At 40.2% G+C, this 20391-nt stretch overlaps 1 pseudogene; it reads left to right on the top strand.

The window, feature by feature from the left end:
- The first annotated feature begins 2062 nt into the window (after window positions 1-2062).
- LOC129017559 (ubiquitin-fold modifier 1-like) lies at window positions 2063-20381 on the top strand (annotated as a pseudogene).
- Window positions 20382-20391: the final 10 nt, after the last annotated feature.

The following is a 20391-nucleotide window of genomic DNA, read 5'->3' as shown; positions in this document are numbered from 1 at the left end:
TTATATAATGATGAACATCAGTCCATCAAGAAGATATAGTGATCGTATGTGTATGTGTTTCAAACAACAGACCTGCAAAATATGTGACACAAAAAGTGTTAGAACTGAAATGAGAAACAGACTCTATAATTATAGTTGGACACTTTAACACCCTTCTATTAATACCTGCTAGAACAAGTAGACAAAAAATCTGCAACAGGAGCCTGGGCAACATAGCAAGGCCCCATCTCTACAACAACAAAATTAGCTGGGGAAGATGGTGTGCACCTGCAGTCCTGGCTACTTGGAAGGCTGAAGCAGTAGGATCACTTGAGCCCAAGAGGATGAGGCTGCAGTGAGCTATGATTATGCCACTGCTCTCCAGCCTGTGTGACAGAGTGAGAACCTGTCTCTACAAAAAAAAAGGAAAATATACAAGGATATAGAAGAACGTAACACCACCAGTCGACAGCAGTCAACACGATCTAACTGACATATACAGAACACTCTACCTAACAGCAACAGAATATACATTCTTTTCAAATGCCATGGAACATATACCAAGATAGACTATAACCTGAGCCATAAAAGAAACCTAAACAAATTTTAAAGATTAAAGTTTTAAAGATTAAAATTAAACTCAAAGAGTGTTCTATGGCCTAAATGGAATCAAACTACAAATCAATAACAGAAAGATAACAGGAAACTCTCCAAACACTTAGAAACTAAAAACACACTTCTAAATAATCCATAGATCAAAGAGGAAGTCTCATGGGAAATTTTAAAAATGTATTTAAGGGAGTGAAAATGGAAATACAGCATATCAAAATTTGTGAGACATAGGTAGTGACAGTAAGGAGATTCAGTGATGAAAGTGAAATTTAAGCACTAAATGCACACATTAGTGTGGTAGGCTGAATTATAGCCCCCCTAATGATGTAAATCTCGTAATCTCTAGTACCTGTGAATGTGTTGCCTTAACATAGTAAAAGGGACTTTGTAGATGTGACTAAATTAACACTTTTGTGATGAGATTATCTTGGATTATCCGGGTGGATCCAATATTATCACAAGGGTCCTTATAAGAAGGAGTCAGGAGAATCAGCCACAGAAAGAGAAAATATATAAGGATGGAAGCACAGGATAGAGCCAAGAGAAGGTGCTGTGCACTGCTGGCTTTGAAGATGGAGGAAGGGGCTACAAACCAAGGCACGCAATCAGCCTCTAGAAGCTGGAAAAAGCAAGGAAATGGATTTTCCCCTACAACTCCAGAAGGAATACAAGCCAGCCGACACCTTGATTTCAGCTCAGTGAAACTGATTTTGGATTTCTGACACTCAGAACTGTATGATAAATTCATGTTGTTTTAAGCTGCTAAATTTGTGGTAATTTGTCACAGCAGCAATAGGAAACTAATATAATTAGAAAGGAAGAGGCCGGGCATGGTGGCTCACACCTGTAATCCCAGCACTTTGGGAGGCCAAGGTGGGCAAATCACTTGAAGTCAGGAGTTTGAGACCAGCCTGACCAACATGGTGAAACCCTGTCTCTACTAAAAATACAAAAAAATTAGCCAGGTGTGGTTGCACATGCCTGTAGTCCCAGCTACTCAGAAGGCTGAGGCAGGAGAATGGCTTGAACCTGGGAGGTGGAGGTTGCAGTGAGTCGAGATCGCACCACTGCACTCCCAGCCTGGGTAACAGAGTGAGGCTCTGTCAAAAAAAAAAAAAAAAAAAAAGAGCAGTTGCTATGCTCCCCCTTTAAGAGCATAGAAAAAGTAGAGCAGAGTAAACCCAAAACAAGCAGAAAAGAAGGAAATAAACAGCAAAAATCAATAAAACTGGAAACAGAAAAATGGGAAAATCAATAGAACAAACAGCCAGCTATTTGAAAAAAGACCCATAAGACTGGCAAATCTCTTGGGAGATTTACAACGAAGGAAAATAGCATATAAACTACCAATATCAGGAATGAAATGGGGGAATATCAACACAGAATGTTAGTCCAAACTGCACCATTTTGTAAGTCCCCCGCCATTTCGCAGACCTTGGTGAAAGTAAAACATTCCGTGGGGGTTGGAGCCATGAGAAACAGCCTGCCTCATATTCTGCTGGGAGCAAGTGCAAGGAACACCATATTCTGCCAGAACAAGGGCCAGAACCACCTCATCCTGGGAACACATTATCAACGTTCTCCAGGGCAGCAAGCCATACTGCCCAGACCTCTTCCACCCATATCTATAAGTAACCCAACCTGTAAGCAGCAGCGGGCACTGGCATTAAGCTGGTTCCCCACTTCTGTAGGTCTTATGCTGGACATAAAGCCTGCATTTGCTGTAGAGCCGCCGCATTCCCTGTGTCTTTCTTTAACCCTTGCCTTCCTTTCAAAACCTAACACAGACCATGTAGACATCCAAAGGATAATGAGGGAATACTACAAACAACTCTGCATTCATAAATAAGACAACATGAACGAACTGCTTCCTCAAATTGAATTTGTCATTTACAAGCTCCCTAGAAAGAAGTATGTGTGCCCAGGTGATTTCACTAGAGAAGTCTGCCAAACACTTAAAAAAAGTTAACATCGATTATACATATTATTTTCCAAAAGACAGAAGAGAGAACACTTCCCAATTCATTTTGTAAATTCATTTATGGTATTACCTAATATCAAAACCAGACAAAGACAGTACAAGAAAAGAAAACCACAGACCAATAGCCCTTATAAATATGAATGTAACAACTCTTTTTTTGGTTGTTTTTTTGAGGCAGGGTCTCACTCTGTCACCCAGGATGGAATGCAGTGACATGATCACGGCTCACTGTAGCCTCAACCTCCCAGACTCAAGCCATCCTCCCACCTCAGCCTCCTGAGTAGCATGGGTCACCATCCCTGGCTTTTTTTTTTTTTTTTTTGTAGATACAAGATCTCACTATGTTGCCCAGGTTGGTCTCAAACTCCTGGGCTCAAGTGAGCTTCCCACCATAGCCTCCCAAAGTGCTGGGATTACAGACATGAAACACCATGCCTGACCAAAAACTCTTAATAAAATACTAGCAAATAGTATCAGCAATATAGAAAATGACTTATATACCAGGATTTATTCCAGGAATGCAAGGCTGGCTCTATTATTGGAAAATTGATCAATGTAATCCACCATCTATTACCAGGCTAAAGAAGAAAAATCTACATGACCTTGCATTTGGTGATTACTGTTCAGATGCAACACCAAAAGCATAATTCATGAAAAAAAAATAGGCCATTGGGCTTCATTAAAATTAAAACTTTCTGCCCTGAGAAAGACACTATTAAGATAATGAAAAGAAAAACCACAGATTGGGAGAAAGTACTTGGTAAACACACATCTAATAAAGACTTGTATCCCAAATATACAAAGAGTTCTAAAAACTCAATAACAAGAAAACAATCCAACTGAAATGGGCAAAAGATGTGAATAGACACCTCATCAAAGTGATTTATGGATGACAATTAAGCATACGAATAAATGACCAACATTATATGTCGGTAATTTTATTTATTTATTTATTTATTTATTTATTTATTTGTTTATTTTTGAGATGGAGTCCCACTGTTGTCAGCCCAGACTGGAGTGCAATGGTGTGGTCTCAGCTCAGTGCAACCTCTGCCTCCTGGGTTCCAGGAATTTTCCTGCCTCAGCCTCCCGAGTAGCTGAGATTACAGGCGCCTACCACCACACCTGGCTAATTTTTGTATTTTTTAGTAAAGATGGGGTTTCACCTTGTTGGCTAGGCTGGTCTCGAACTTCTGACCTCAGGTGATCCACCTGCCTCAGCCTCCCAAACTGTTGGGATTACAGGCGTGAGCCAACACACCTGGCTGGTAATTTTAAATCAAAACAATGAGTTACCACTATACAACTATATGGCTAAAATCCAAAAAATATATAAACAAAACCTCACAAAAAACCTGACACTACCAAACATTGGTGAGGACGTGGAGCAACAGAAACTCTCACTCATTGCTGGTTGGCAGCTTCTTACAAAAATAAACACAGTCTTACCATATGATTCAGCAATCACACTCCTGGGTACTTACATAAAAGAGTTGAAAACGTATATCCACATGCAAACCCGCACGTGGATGTTTATAGCTGCCTTATTCATAAGTGCCAAAAACTGGAAGCAATCAGGATGTCCCTCAATAGGTGAATGAATAAACAAACTGTGGTATATCCAATGGAATATTATTTCTGAGATGACCTGATCGCGGCTGCCGTCTCTCAGCCTGAACCCTGCAATGACCCTGCCAGGACTCTGCTATGTGTGGGGTTTTCAGGCCCAACCCTGCTGGGCCTAGAGGAAGCCCTGAGTGCCACCTGGATGCAGCGCCTCTGGGTGGCGGCAGGTATGGGGGGGTGGGAAATATGGTAGCCACTGGGACGGTGCAGAGGCCGTTTATAGGGTGTGTAGGCCTGAGAAGGCAGGTCTACGGACGCAGGCTCGGCAGCCTGTTTAGGCCATGGAGCCACACAGATCCGGGTCCTGGGGTGACCACTCTGTCCCAGTTGGGCGAGACCTACCTAGTCCTGATGACACTGGACTAAGGCCTTAACTGCAGGAAGGTGAGTGGAGTCCCCCAAGCATGATGGGTGGAACAGTTAGCACCCATTGGTGAGGGTTGGTCTTGGTTCTACCTACCAGGAGTTGTTGTTGGAAGAATGGTACAATAACATGGTAGAATAACATGCCACATTTGGCCCATTGAAAGGCCCACCACACTTTGGGAAGATTTACTGGCTGTTTATAGAAGGCCTGTGTATTTAATATGAAAAAGCTGTTCTCAACTTTCCTCCCAACCCTTTAAAAGAAAACATTTGCTAAATCTAGCCCTTCTAGATGTAAAGAGGTTCCCGTGGTATGACAGAGTTAGAAAATCACATATCTTGTATATTCCCATTTGTTTAAAAAGAAATCATAGAAAATAAATGTCTTCTGTAGATGACTTTTTGAAATGGAGTTGTCAGACCACCTCTGGAAGTGACACCAAGAGTGACAAGTTCACATTTATTCAGGAGGTTAGAGGACATGGAGCGGAAGACCTGAGAAGGAAGAGAAGAAGGTTCTATGCCTGACTGGTTATATTTAGAAGACATTTTCATACTCTCACCATTGTTATGTGTGTGTGTGTTTTATTCACCACTACTGTATATGTAGCTGACAATGCTAAGAAGTTTTTTGAAATGTTAATATCTAGTCTTTCTAGATGTTCTGAAGTGCCGGACATTTGTTAAAATTAGAGGTAGTAAAATAACACATTTTGGTACTTTGGTGTTAAAATTCATATGAAATGTTGTTTTGGAGAGGAATGGCCAAACCACATCTTGCGTAATACACATTGTGTTTGTGTACTACTTTGGTGGGGAGGGAGAAGGAGGAAGTGTATGAGCTCTATGCCAGGGTGCTTATAGTGAGGCAAGATTAATCATTGTCTCTTATGTCTGTGCATTTTGTTTTATTTATCTATGTATATAAAGGACAAATGACTCCTAATTTACAACTTGTAGTCTTTCTGGAGAGTAAAAGAGGTTGTGAGGGTATGAAAAACATAGAGTTAGTAAACTAATATATTTAGTTTACGTTTACATTTTATAATTTACATTTTGTAATTTACATTTGCATTTTGTTTTACAATTCCTAGGAAAGATTGTCTTCTGAAAAGTTGAACATTATTGCTCACTGGGTTGATGGAGATGGGAAGGGTTTTAAGTCCAAATGTTCCTGTTTGGAAGGTTCTATCAAATTATAAATGGAACTGCCATTTATAAAACCCTACAAGCCACTCTCCTTTATAAAACCTCTACAGCCATCCCCCACTGGGGCTATCAAGCTAGTAGCAGCTTGGCAACTCTCTGGGACAGAGCTCCAAGTGGGAGGGGTAGGTTGCTGTCTTTGCTGTCTTGCAGCCCTCGCCCTTGCTGTCTCCAGGATCTGGAGACTCCCTGGAGGTCAGGGGCTGGTCTAGACTCCCAGCACAGAGCACCCACCTGATGGAAAAGTGGCCGTATTGTTCTCCATGCAGATTCTGGTCCTCACTTCTCCTCAATGGGCAGGGCTACCTGACCTGGGACTCCAGCACAACCACCTTGCCCCTGCCTGGCCACTTCAATCAGAGGCATCTCAACATTTTTTTGAGGAGGAAATCCCAGAGTCAACCTGCAATCCCTCTGCCTCTGCAGTTGCAGTGTTACCGACCTAACAGCCCTCAAGCTGGAGAAAGAAAAAAGCACCTAGTCACTATGCTGGCACTTCCAGCACACTGCAGCCACCATATGGATATAAGTCCAGCCCCTATTCCCTGGGAACTCCCATTCCCCACTCTTCGCCAGGCAGGTTCCCCAGCTCATTACTGCAGAACAGCCGCTGTAACCACAGCTGAGCATACTCACTGGTAGTGGCCCAGAATTACCCTGGGGAGAGACTTGCAGAGGCATCCAACACAGCCCCTCTGCCACTGCCACAGCAGTGGTTCTATCCCTGCTGCCCTCAATCTGGGGAAGAAACGGAGCCTGAGGGCTGCAACCAAGCTACAGCATGCCACAGTCACTATATGGAGAAGAGGCCAGTCTCTCCTCCTGGTGAACCCTCAGCCCCCTGCTTCCCAACAAGCAGGACCCTGAGCTCATGCCAGCAGTGCGGCCACCTCACCCTACTGGCTGAACATTCCCAGTAACAGCAGCTCCATGTTACTCAGAGGTAGAACCCCCAAGGGAAACTGAAAGCCCCTCTGCCACTGCCTCTGCAGTGGTACTCTTCCTGCTGCCCTCAGACTAGCAAAGGAGCAAGGACCCTAAGTACATTCTTCACACCTCCAACAAGCAGCAGTTGACCCAAGAAGAGGAAGCCAGTACATCTCCCATGCTTCCCCACCCACCCACCTGCTCATCACTAGGCAGGGATGTGAATCCAGCTTGGGCCCAAAGCACAGACCCCCCCATTCTGGGCTGATTGCACTGAGTGATTGCTGATCTGCATCTCTCTGGGGTGGAGCCTCCAGGAGACAAGCAAAAGGCCCTTGGCCATAACCACTACAAATAAGGTCCCTTCATCTGTTGCCTCCAAGTTAAGCAGGGAACATAAACCCTGAGATCACCCCAGAGCTGTGGTGGGCAGCTTGGGAGTGCCAAGACAATCTACAGCCAGAACTCAAGTGGGACAGGAGCTCACACTTTCAGAGCATTGAGAGAGAGCACAGCTGCAGCTGTGAGGAAACACAAAAACCACATAACTGAGCAAGAGTCTATTAACTGGCCACTACGCTAAGCACCACCAACTGGACCACACCCCAAAGCTTCAGCACCAAAATACCTTGCTAACATACAATCCAGTCAAACCAAAGATAAGTCAGCTATACATAAAGACCCTGCACAAGCCTTGACCTGTGAAAACATCCAGAAAAGAAATCTTCTGAGTGTATTCAATCTACATCATAGTTAAAGGAACATCCACATGCAAAATGAGAAAGAACCAACACAAGAACTCTGGCAACTCAAATGGCCAGAGTATCTTATGTCCTCCAATCAACCATACTTAGTTCTCCAGCAAGGGTTTGTAACCACGCTGAAATGGCAGAAATATACTTCAGAATATGATAGGAACAAAGATCACTGAGATTCAGGAGACTAGCAAAACCCAATCTAATGAAACCAAGAATCACAATAAAACAGGAGCTGACAGATGAAATAGCCAGTATAATAAAGAACCTAACTGATCTGACAGAGCTGAAATAATAATTTCACAATGCGGCCGGGCATGGTGGCTCACGCCTGTAATCCCAGCACTTTGGGAGGCCGAGGCGGGTGGATCACGAGGTCAGGAGATCAAGACCATCCTGGCTAACATGGTGAAACCCCGTCTCTACTAAAAATACAAAAAATTAGCCAGGCGAGGTGGCGGGCGCCTGTAGTTCCAGCTATGCGGGAGTCTGAGGCAGGAGAATGGCGTGAACCCTGGGGTGTGGAGCCTGCAGTGAGTTGAGATCGCGCCACTGCACTCCAGCCTGGGGGACAGCGAGACTCCATCTCGGAAAAAAAAAAAGTTTCACAATGCGGTGGCAAGTATTAACAACAGAATAGACCAACTTGAAGAAACAGTCTTGGAACTTGAAGACTGATTCTCTGAAATAAAGCAGTCAGATAAAAATAAAGAAAAAAGAATAAAAAGAAATGAATAAACCTCCCAGAAATATGAGATTATGTAAAGAGGCCAAAACTATGGGTCACTGGCATCCCTGAAAGGGGTGGGGAGAAAGCAAACAACTTGGAAAACATTTTTGAGAATATTGTCCAAGAAAACTTCCCTAACCTTGCTAGGGAGGCCAACAGTCAAATTCAGGAAATACAGAGAACCTCTGCAAGATTCTACACAAGAAGATTATCCCCAAGACCCATAATCATCAGGTTTCCCAAGAGAGAAATGAAAGAAAATGTTAAAGGCAGTTAGAGGGAAAGCACAGGTCACCTCCAAAGGGAACCCCACCAGGCTAACAATGGACCTCTCAGAAGAAATCCTACAAGCCAGAAGAGATTGGGGCCCATATTTAACATTCTTAAAGAAAAAAATCTTCAACCAAGAGTTTAATATCCAGCCAAACTAAGCTTCCTCAGCAAAGAAGTAAGATCCTTTTCAGATAAGCAAATGCTGAGAGAGTTCATTACCACCAGACCTGCCTTAAAAGAGATCCTGAAAGGAGCACTAAATATGGAAAGGAGAGGCCATTACCAGCAAACAGAAAAACACATGTAAGTACTTAGACTAGTGACTCCATAAAGCAACCACACAAACAAGCCAGCATAATAACCAGCTAACAACACAATGACAGGATCAAATCTACACATATCAACTTGCTAACATACTAGCCTTGAATGTAAATGGGCTAAATGCCTCATTTAAAAGGCACAGGATATCAAGCTGGATAAAAAAGCAAGAGCCAATGGTATTTTGTCTCCAAGACAACCATGTCTCAAGCACTCATTGGCTCAAAAAAAAAAAAAAAAAAAAGGAATGGAGGAAAATCTACCAAGCGAATGGAAATCAGAAAAAAGCAGCAGTTGCAGCCCTAATATCAGACAAAACAGATTTCAAGCCAAAAAAGATAAACAAAAAAAAAAAAACAAAGAAAGGGATTACATAATGGTAAAGGGTTCAATTTAACCAGAAGACTTACCCATCCTAAATATATATGCAACCAACATAGGAGCATCCAGATTCATAAAGCAAGTTCTTAGAGACCTACAAAGAGACTTAGACTCCCACACAATAATAGTGGGAGACTTCAACATTCCACTGACAGTATTAGAAGGTCATCAAGGCAGAAAATAACAAAAATATTCAGGACCTGAACTCAATATTGGACCAAATGGATCTGATAGACCTCCACAGAACTCTCCACTGCAAAACAACAGACTATACACTTTTCTCATTGCTACATGGCACGTACTCTATAACTGACCACACAATCAGACATAAAACAATCTATGACAAAGCCACAGCCAATATCATACTGAATGGGCAAAAGCTGGAAGCATTCTCTTTGAAAACTAGCACAAGACAAGAAAGCCCCCTCTCACCACTCTTCTTCAAGATGGAAGTCCTGGCCAGAGCGATCAGGCAAAAGAAAGAAAGAAAGGGCATCCCAATAGCAAGACAGGAAGTCAAACTATCACTGTTTGCAGATGACATAATTCTATACCTAGAAAACCCCATAGTCTTGGCCTAAAAGCTCTCTTAGCTGATAAACAACTTCAGCAAAGTTTCAGGATACAAAATCAATGCACAAAAATCACTAGCATTTCAATACACCAAAAACAGCCAAGATGAGAGGCACATCAGGAATGAAATCTCATTCACAAATGCCACCAAAAAATAAAATACCTACGAATATACCTAACCAGGGAGGTGAAAGAGCTCTACAATGAGAATTACAAAACACTGCTTGAAGAAATCAGAGATGACACAAACAAATGGAAAAACATTCCATGCTCATGAATTGAAAGAATCAGTATGATTAAAATGGCCATACTGCCCAAAGCAATTTACAGATTCAATGCTATTCCTATCCAACTACCAATAACATTTTTCACAGAACTAGAAAAAAAATACTTTAAAATTCATATCAAACCAAAAAAGAACCCAAATGGCCAAAGCAGTCCTAAACAAAAAGAACAAAGCTGGAGGCATCACGTTACCCAACTTCAAACTCTACTGTAGGGCTACAGTAACCAAAACAGCAAGGAACTGGTACAAAAACAGACACACAGACCAATGGAACAGAATAGATTCCAGAAATAATGCCATACACCTACAACCATCAGATATTTGACAAAGCTGACAAAAATAAGCAATGAGGAAAGAACTCCCTATTCAGTAAATGGTCCTGGGATAACTGGCTAGCCATATATAGAAGATTGAAACTGGACCCTTTCCTTACACTACATACAAAAATAAACTCAAGAAGGATTAAAGACTTAAATGTAAAACCAAAACTATATAAACCCCGGAATACAACCTAGGCAACACCATTCTGGACATAGGAACTGGCAAAGATTTCCTGACGAAGATGCCAAAGGCAATCATGACAAAAGCAAAAACTGACAAAGGGGATCCAATTAAACCAAAGAATTTCTGCACAGCAAGAGAAACGATCAACAGAGTGAACAGACAACATAGAGAATGGGAGAAAACATTTGCAATCTATCCATCTAACAAAGGTCTAATATCTAGCATCTATAAGGAACTTAAACAAATTTACAAGAAAAAAACAATCCCATTAAAAAGTGGGCAGAGGACATGAACAGACACTTTTGAAAAGAAGACATACATTCGGCCAACGAGCAGATGAAAAAAATTCAATATTATTTGTCATTAGAGAAATGCAAATCAAAACCACAATGAGGGCCAGGCGCAGTGGCTCACACTGTGATCTCAGCTCTTTGGGAGGCTGAGGTGGGTGGATCACTTGAGGTCAGGAATTCGAGACCAGCCTGGCCAACATGGTGACACCCCATCTCTACCAAAAATACAAAAAATTAGCTGGGCGTGGTGGTGCATGCCTGTAGTCCCAGCTACTCTGGAGGCTGAGACAGGAGAATTGCTTGAACCCAGGAGGCAGAGGTTACAGTAAGCCAAGATCGTGTCATTACATTCCAGCCTGGGTGACAGAGGGAGATCCATCTCAAAAAAACAAAAGCAAAAACAGCATGATACCATCTCACACCAGTCAGAATGGCTATTATTAAAAAATCAAAAAATAACAGATGCTGACGAGGTTATGGAGAAATGGGAACACTTATACACTTTTGGTGAGAGTGTAAATTAGTTCAGCCATTGTGGAAAGCAGTGTGGCAATTCCTCAAAGAGCTAAAAACAGAACTACCATTTGACGCAGCAATCCCATTACTGAGTATATACCCAAAGGAATATAAATCTTTCTACCATAAAGACATTGATGTGTATGTTCCTTGAAGCACTATTCACAATGGCAAAGACATGGAATCAACCTAAATGCTCATGAATGGTAGACTGGACAAAGAAAATGTGATATATGTACACCATGGAATACAATGTGGCCATAAAAAAGAATGAGATCATGTCCTTTGCAGGATCATGAATGAAACTGAAGACGATTATCCTTAGCAAACTAATGCAGGAGCAAAAAACCAAATATGGCATGTTTTCACCTATAAGTGGGAGCTAAATAAGAACAAATGGACACAATGAGGGGAAGAACAGACACTGGGGCCTACTTGGGGCCTACTATAGCTGATGCTTTCTGGAAAGTGCAGCCTCCTGGCAGGAGGCCAACCACCACAAAAATAGAGCATTAAACCACCAAAGCTCAGGACCCTCATGGAGTCTATTGCACCCTCTGCCACCTCCACCAGAACAGGCACTGGTGAGAGACCCATAGATGGTTCACATCACAGGATTCTGTGCAGACAAACCACAGTACCAGCTCAGAGCCGGGTAGACTTGCTGGGTGGCTGGACCCAGAAGAGAGATAACAATCACTACAGCTCAGCTCTCAGGAAGCCACATCCTTAGGAAAATGGTGACAGTACTACATCAAGGGATCACCCTGTGGGACAAAAGAATCTGAAGAACAGCCTTCAGCCCTAGACCTTCCCTCTGACAGAGGCTACCAAAATGAGAAAGAACCAGAAAACCAACCCCAGTAATATGATGAAACAAGGCTCTTCAGTACTCCCCCAAAATCACACTAGTTCACCAGCAATGGATCCAAACCAAGAAGAAATCCCTGATTTACCTGAAAAAAAAAAAAAATTAGGAGGTTAGTTATTGAGCTAATCAGGGAGGGACCAGAGAAAATCCCAGCGCAAGGAAATCCAAAAAATGCTAAAAGAAGTGAAGGGAGAAATACTCAAGGAAATAGATAGCTTAAAGAAAAAAACAATAAAAAATTCAGGAAATTTTGGACACACTTTTAGAATTGCAGAATGCTCTAAAAAGTCTCAGCAATAGAATTGACCAAGTAGATGAAAGAAATTCAGAGCTCACAGACAAGGTCTTTGTATTAACCCAATCTAACAAAGACAAAGAAAGAAGAATAAGAAAATACAAACAAAGCCTCCAAGAAGTCTGGGATTATGTTAAACGACCAAACCTAAGAATAATCGGTGTTCCTGAGGAAGAAGAGAATTCTAAAAGCTTGGGAAACGTATTTCAGGGAATAATTGGGGAATAATTGAAGAAAACTTCCCCAGCCTTGCTAGAGAACTAGACATCCAAACACAAGAAACACAAAGAAAACGTGGGAAATTTATTGCAAAAAGATCTTCACCTAGGCACATCGTCACCAGGTTATCTAAAGTTAAGATGAAGGAAAGAATTTTAAGAGCTGCGAGACAGAAGCACCAGGTAACCTATAAAGGAAAACCTATCAGATTAACAGCAGATTTCTCAGCAGAAACCCTACAAGCTAGAAGGGGCTGAGGCCCTATCTTCTGCCTCCTGAAACAAACGATTATCAGACAAGAATTTTGTACCCAGCAAAACTAAGCATCATATATGAAGGAAAGGTACAGTCATTTTCAGACAAACAAATGCTGAGAGAATTCGCCATTACCAAGCCACCACTACCAGAATTGCTAAAAGGAGCTCTAAATCTTGAAACAAATCCTGGAAACACATCAAAAAAGAACCTCTTTAAAGCATAAATCACAGAGGACCTATAAAACAAATATACAAGTTAAAAAGAAAAACAAAAAAAAGTCCACAGGCAACAAAGCACAATGATTGCAAAGGTACCTCACATTTCAATACTAACATTGAACGTAAATGGCCTAAATGCTCCACTTAAAAGACGCAGAACCATAGAATGGATAAGAACTCACCAATCAACTACCTGCTGCCTTCAGGAGACTCACCTAACACATAAGGACTCACATAAACTTAAAGTAAAGGGGTAGAAAAAGATATTTCATGCAAATGGACACCAAAAGCGAGCAGGAGTAGCTATTCTTATATCAAAACAAACTTTAAAGCAACAGCAGTTAAAAGGGACAAAGAGAGACACTATATAATGGTAAAAGGCCATGTCCAACAGGAAAATATCACAATACTAAATATATATGCACCTAACACTGGAGCTCCCAAATTTATAAAACAATTACTAATAGACCTAAGAAATGAGATAGACAGCAACACAATAATAGTGGGGGACTTCAATACTCCACTGACAGCACTAGGCAGGTCATCAAGACAGAAAGTCCACAAAGAAACAATGGATTTAAACTACACCCTGGAACAAATAGACTTAAAAGATACATACAGAACATTTCATCTGACAACCACAGAATATACATTCTATTCAGCACTGCATGGAACTTTCTCCAAAAGAGAACATATGATAGGCCATAAAACGAGCCTCAATAAATTTAAGAAAATTGAAATCATACCAAGCACTCTCTCAGACCACAGTGGAATAAAGCTGGAAATCAACTCCAAAAGGAACCTTCAAAACCATGCAAATACATGGAAATTAAATAACCTGCTCCTGAATAAGCATTGAGTCAAAAATGAAATCAAGATGGAAATTTAAAAATTCTTTGAACTGAATGACAATAATGACACAACTTATCAAAACCTCTGGGACACAGCGAAGGTGATGCTAAGAGGAAAAGTCTGAAAGAGCACAGACAATTTAAGGTCACACCTCAAGGAACTGGAGAAACTAGAACAAACCAAACCCAAACCCAGCAGGAGAAAAGAAATAACCAAGATCAGAGGAGAACTAAATGAAATTGAAACAAAAAAAATACAAACGATAAATAAAACAAAAAGCTGGTTCTTTGAAAAGATAAATAAAATTGATAGGCCATCAGCAAGATTAACCAAGAAAGGAAGAGAAAATATAAATAATCTCATTAAGAAATGAAACAGGAGATATTACAAGTGACACTACTGAAATATGAAAGATCATTCAAGGCTACTATTGTAGAAGGACAAGCTGCAGACAAAACCCCTCAGACACCGAGTTAAAGAAGGAAGGGCTTTATTTGGCCAGGAGCTTTGGCAAGACTCACATCTCCAACAACCGAGCTCCCTGAGTGAGCAATTCCTGTCCCTTTTAAGGGCTCACAACTCTAAGGGGGTCCACGTGAGAGGGTCGTGATTGATTGAGCAAGCATGGGGTACATGACTGGGGGCTGCATGCACCAGTAATCAGAATGGAATAGAACAGGACAGGGATTTTCACAGTGCTTTTCTATACAATGTCTGTAATCTATAGATAACATAATCAATTAGGTCAGGGGTAGATCTTTACCAGGCCCAGGGTGTGGCGTCAGGCTGTCTGCTTGTGGATTTCATTTCTGCCTTTTAGTTTTTACTTCTTCTTTCTTTGGAGGCAGAAATTGGGCATAAGACAATATGAGGGGTGGTCTCCTCCCTTACTATGAACACTTTTACACACATAAACTAGAAAACCTAGAAGATATGGATAAGTTCCTGGAAAAATACAAGCCTCCTAGCTTAAATCAGGAAGAATTTGATACCCCAAGCAGACCAATAACAAGTAGCAAAATTGAAATGGTAATTTAAAATTACCAACAACAAAAAAAGTCAAAGACCAGATAGATTCACAGCAGAATTCTACCAGACATTCAAAAAAGAATTGGTACCAATCCTTTTGACACTATTCCACAAGATAGAGAAAGAAGGAATCCTCCTTAATTCATTCTATGAAGCCAGCATCACCCTAATACCTAAACCAGGAAAAGACATAACCAAAAAAGAAAGCTACAGACCAATACCCTTGATGAACATAGATACTAAAATCCTTAACAAAATACTAGCTAACCAAATCCAACAACATATCAAATGATTTATAGATTGTGAAGATTTTTTCCCACTCTGTGGGTTGTCTGTTTACTCTGCTGACTGTTCCTTCTGCTGTGCAAAAGCTCTTTAGTTTAATTCGGTCCCAGCTATTTATCTTTGTTTTTATTACATTTGCTTTTGAGTTCTTGGTCATGAAATCTTTGGCTAAGCCAATGTCTAGAAGGGTTGTTCCAATGTTAACTTCTAGAATTTTTATACTTTCAGGTCTTAGGTTTAAGTTCTTAATCCATTTTGAATTGATTTTTGTATAAGGTGAGAGCTGAGGATCCAGTTTCATTCTCCTACATTGGACTAGCAAATTATCCCAGCACCATTTGTTGAAAAGGGTGTCCTTTCCCCACTTTATGTTTTTGTTGGCTTTGTCAAAGATCACTTGGCTGTAAGTATTTGGATTTATTTCTGGGTTCTCTATTCTGTTCCATTGGTCTCTGTGCCTACTTTTATACTAGTACCATGCTGTTTTGGTGACTATAGCCTTACAGTATAGTTTGAAGTCAGGTAGTGTGATGCCTTCAGATTTGTTCTTTTTACTTAGTCTTACTTTGGCTATGCAGGCTCTCTTTTTGGTTCCATATGAATTTTAGAATTGTTTTGTTCTAATTCTCATCCACCATGATCAAGTGGGTTTCATACCAGGGATGCAGGCATGGTTTAACATATGCAAGTCAATAAATGTGATACATCACATAAACATAATTAAAAACAAAAATCACATGATCATCTCAATACATGCAGAAAAAGCATTCTACACAATCCAGTGTCACTTTATGATTAAAAATCTCAGCAAAATCAGCATGCAAGGGACGTACCTTAATGTAATAAAAGCCATGTATAACAAACACACAGCCAATATAATACTGAATGGGGAAAAGTTGAAAGCATTCCCTCTGAGAACTGGAACAAGACTAGGAGGCCCACTCTCACTACTCCTCTTCAACATAGTACTGGAAGTCCTAGCCAGAGCAATCACACAAGAGAAAGAAATAAAGGGCATCCAAATTGGTAAAGAGGAAGTCAAACTGTCACTGCTGACGATATGATCATTTACTTTGAAAACCCTAAGGACTCTTCAAGAAAGCTCCTAGAATGGATAAAAGAATTCAGCAAAGTTTCTGGATACAAGATTAATGTGCACAAATTAGTAGCACTTCTATATACCAACAGTGACCAAGCAGAGAATCAAATCAAGAACTCAACCCGTTTTTACAATAATTGCAAAAACAAATAAATAAATAAATAATAAATAAATAAATAAACAAAATACTTAGAAATATACCTAACCAAAGAGTCGAAAGACCTCCATAAAGAAAACTATAAAATACTGCTGAAAGAAATCATAAACAACACAAACAAATGGAAACACATCCCATGCTCATGGATGGATAGAATCAATACTGTAAAAATGACCATACAGACAAAAGCAATCTACAAATTCAATGCAATTTCCATCAAAATACCACCATCATTATTCAAAGAAGTAGAACAAAACAATTCTAAAATTCATATGGAACCAAAAAAAGAGCCTGCATAGCCAAAGTAAGACTAAGTAAAAAGAACAAATCTGGAGGCATCACACTACCTGATTTCAAACTATACTGTAAGGCTATAGTCACCAAAACAGCATGGTACTAGTATAAAAGTAGGCACAGAGACCAATGGAACAGAATAGAGAACCCAGAAATAAATCCAAATACTTACAGCCAAGTGATCTTTGACAAAGCCAACAAAAACATAAAGTGGGGAAAGGACACCCTTTTCAACAAATGGTGCTGGGATAATTTGCTAGTCCAATGTAGGAGAATGAAACTGGATCCTCAGCTCTCACCTTATACAAAAATCAATTCAAAATGGATTAAGAACTTAAACCTAAGACCTGAAAGTATAAAAATTCTAGAAGTTAACATTGGAACAACCCTTCTAGACATTGGCTTAGCCAAAGATTTCATGACCAAGAACTCAAAAGCAAATGTAATAAAAACAAAGATAAATAGCTGGGACCGAATTAAACTAAAGAGCTTTTGCACAGCAGAAGGAACAGTCAGCAGAGTAAACAGACAACCCACAGAGTGGGAAAAAATCTTCACAATCTATAAATTTGACAAAAGACTAATATCCAGAATCTACAATGAACACAAACAAATCAGTAAGAAAAAAAACAGTCCCATCAAAAAGTGGGCTAAGGACATGAATAGACAATTCTCAAAGAAAGATATACAAGTGGTGAATGAACATATGAAAAAATACTCAACATCAATAATTATCAGGGAAATGCAAATCAAAACCACAATGCGATACCACCTTACTCCTGCAAGAACTGCCATAACAAAAAAGTCAAAAAACAGTAGATATTGGCATGGATGCAGTGAACAGGGAACACTTCTACACTGCTGGTGAGAATATAAATTAGTATAGCCACTGTGGAAAACAGTGTGGAGATTCCCTAAAGAACTAAAACTGGAACTACCATTGGATCCAGCAATCTCACTACTGGGTATCTATCCAGAGAAGAAGTCATTATTTGAAAAAGATACTTGCACACGCATGTTTGTAGCAGCACAATTCGCAATTGCAAAATCATGATACCAACCCAAATGCCCATCAATCAATGAGTGGATAAAGGAACTGTGAGATATATATATATATACACACACCACTGTAGTATTCCATCATATACATATATATATACTACACAGCCATAAAAGGAATGAATTAATAGCATTTGCAGTGACCCGGATGAGATTGGAGACTATTATTCTAAGTGAAGTAACTCAGGAGTGGAAAACCAAACATTGTATAATCTCACTGATAAGTGGGATCTAAGCTATGAGGACGCAAAGGCATAAGAATGATGCGGTGGACTTTGGGGACTCTGCGGAAAGCATGAGAAGGGGACAAGGGATTAAAAGACTACAAATATGGTGCAGTGTATACTGCCTGGATGATATGTGCACCAAAATCTCACTAATCACCGCTAAAGAACTTACTCATGTAACCAAATACCACCTGTACCCCAATAACTTATGGGGAAAAAGTCCATTGCATGTTTATAAAGTAAAACCAGGTAGGAAAAATAATATTTTTATAAAAACAGGAAGAAAATAGGAGTCATAAGGAAAAGTCCTTTGTTGGTTTATTATCTATATGTTTTTGCTCCCATTTCTTCTGTGGTAGCTCTAGCGCTTACAATATGCACCTTCAACTTACCACAGTTTAATCATAGCATATGACTTTGTGAATTATGTAAGAGCTTTATAATAATACACACCCATTTCCTCTATTTCTAAAAATAAAATATTTCTATTATAAGCACCACAATACATAGTTTTATTCCTTTAAAAACTTAATTATTTTAAGAATAATTTTCAGCACAGTGCAGAAAGTCGTGCTACCCCGCAGAGTTGGCGTGTGTTCTAGATTCATCCTGGCACCACCATGTGGAAGGTTTCCTTTAAGATGGGGAAAGGATTCCCTATTTAATAAATGGTGCTGGGAAAACTGGCGAGCCATATGTAGAAAGCTGAAACTGGATCCCTTCCTTACACCTTATACAAAAATCAATTCAAGATGGATTAAAGACTTAAACGTTAGACCTAAAACCATAAAAACCCTAGAAGAAAACCTAGGCATTACCATTCAGGACATAGGCATGGGCAAGGACTTCATGTCTAAAAACACCAAAAGCAATGGCAACAAAAGCCAAAATTGACAAATGGGATCTAATTAAACTAAAGAGCTTCTGCACAGCAAAAGAAACTACCATCAGAGTGAACAGGCAACCTACAAAATGGGAGAAAATTTTCGCAACCTACTCATCTGACAAAGGGCTAATATCCAGAATCTACAATGAACTCCAACAAATTTACAAGAAAAAAACAACAATCCCATCAAAAAGTGGGTGAAGGACATGAACAGACACTTCTCAAAAGAAGACATTTATGCAGCCAAAAAACACATGAAAAAATGCTCACCATCACTGGCCATCAGAGAAATGCAAATCAAAACCACAATGAGATACCATCTCACACCAGTTAGAATGGCAATCATTAAAAAGTCAGGAAACAACAGGTGCTGGAGAGGATGTGGAGAAATAGGAACACTTTTACACTGTTGGTGGGACTGTAAACTAGTTCAACCCTTGTGGAAGTCAGTGTGGCGATTCCTCAGGGATCTAGAACTAGAAATTCCATTCGACCCAGCCATCCCATTACTGGGTATATACCCAAAGGACTATAAATCATGCTGCTATAAAGACACATGCACACGTATGTTTATTTTGGCACTATTCACAATAGCAAAGACTTGGAACCAACCCAAATGTCCAACAATGATAGACTGGATTAAGAAAATGTGGCACATATACACCATGGAATACTATGCAGCCATAAAAAATGATGAGTTCATGTCCTTTGTAGGGACATGGATGAAATTGGAAATCATCATTCTCAGTAAACTATCGCAAGAACAAAAAACCAAACACCGCATATTCTCACTCATAGGTGGGAATTGAACAATGAGAACACATGGACACAGGAAGGGGAACATCACACTTTGGGGACTGTTGTGGGGTGGGGGGAGGGGGGAGGGATAGCATTGGGAGATATACCTAATGCTAGATGACGAGTTGGTGGGTGCAGCGCACCAGCATGGCACATGAATACATATGTAACTTACCTGCACATTGCGCACATGTACCATAAAACCTAAAGTATAATAATAATAATAACAATAATAATAATAAAAAGATCATGCTGACATCGGACACGCAGCTGCCATACAAAGTATTCAGTATACTTTGTACTTTCCTGAAAGTACACCTTTTACAGCAGTCTTAAAGTTTGCATCCGAAGAATTTAAAGTTCCTGCTGCAACAAGTGCAGTTATTACCAATGATGGAATAGGAATAAATCTTGCACAGACTGCTGGAAATGTTTTTCTAAAACAAGGTTCAGAACTGCGGATTATTCCTAGAGATCATGTGGGAAGTTGTTAAAATCCGCTACTTGGAACATAACGA

The sequence above is a fragment of the Pongo pygmaeus genome, chromosome 19, assembly GCF_028885625.2.
Source record: "Pongo pygmaeus isolate AG05252 chromosome 19, NHGRI_mPonPyg2-v2.0_pri, whole genome shotgun sequence".
NCBI lineage: Eukaryota > Metazoa > Chordata > Mammalia > Primates > Hominidae > Pongo > Pongo pygmaeus.
This window is presented reverse-complemented; position numbering and strand designations above follow the sequence as displayed.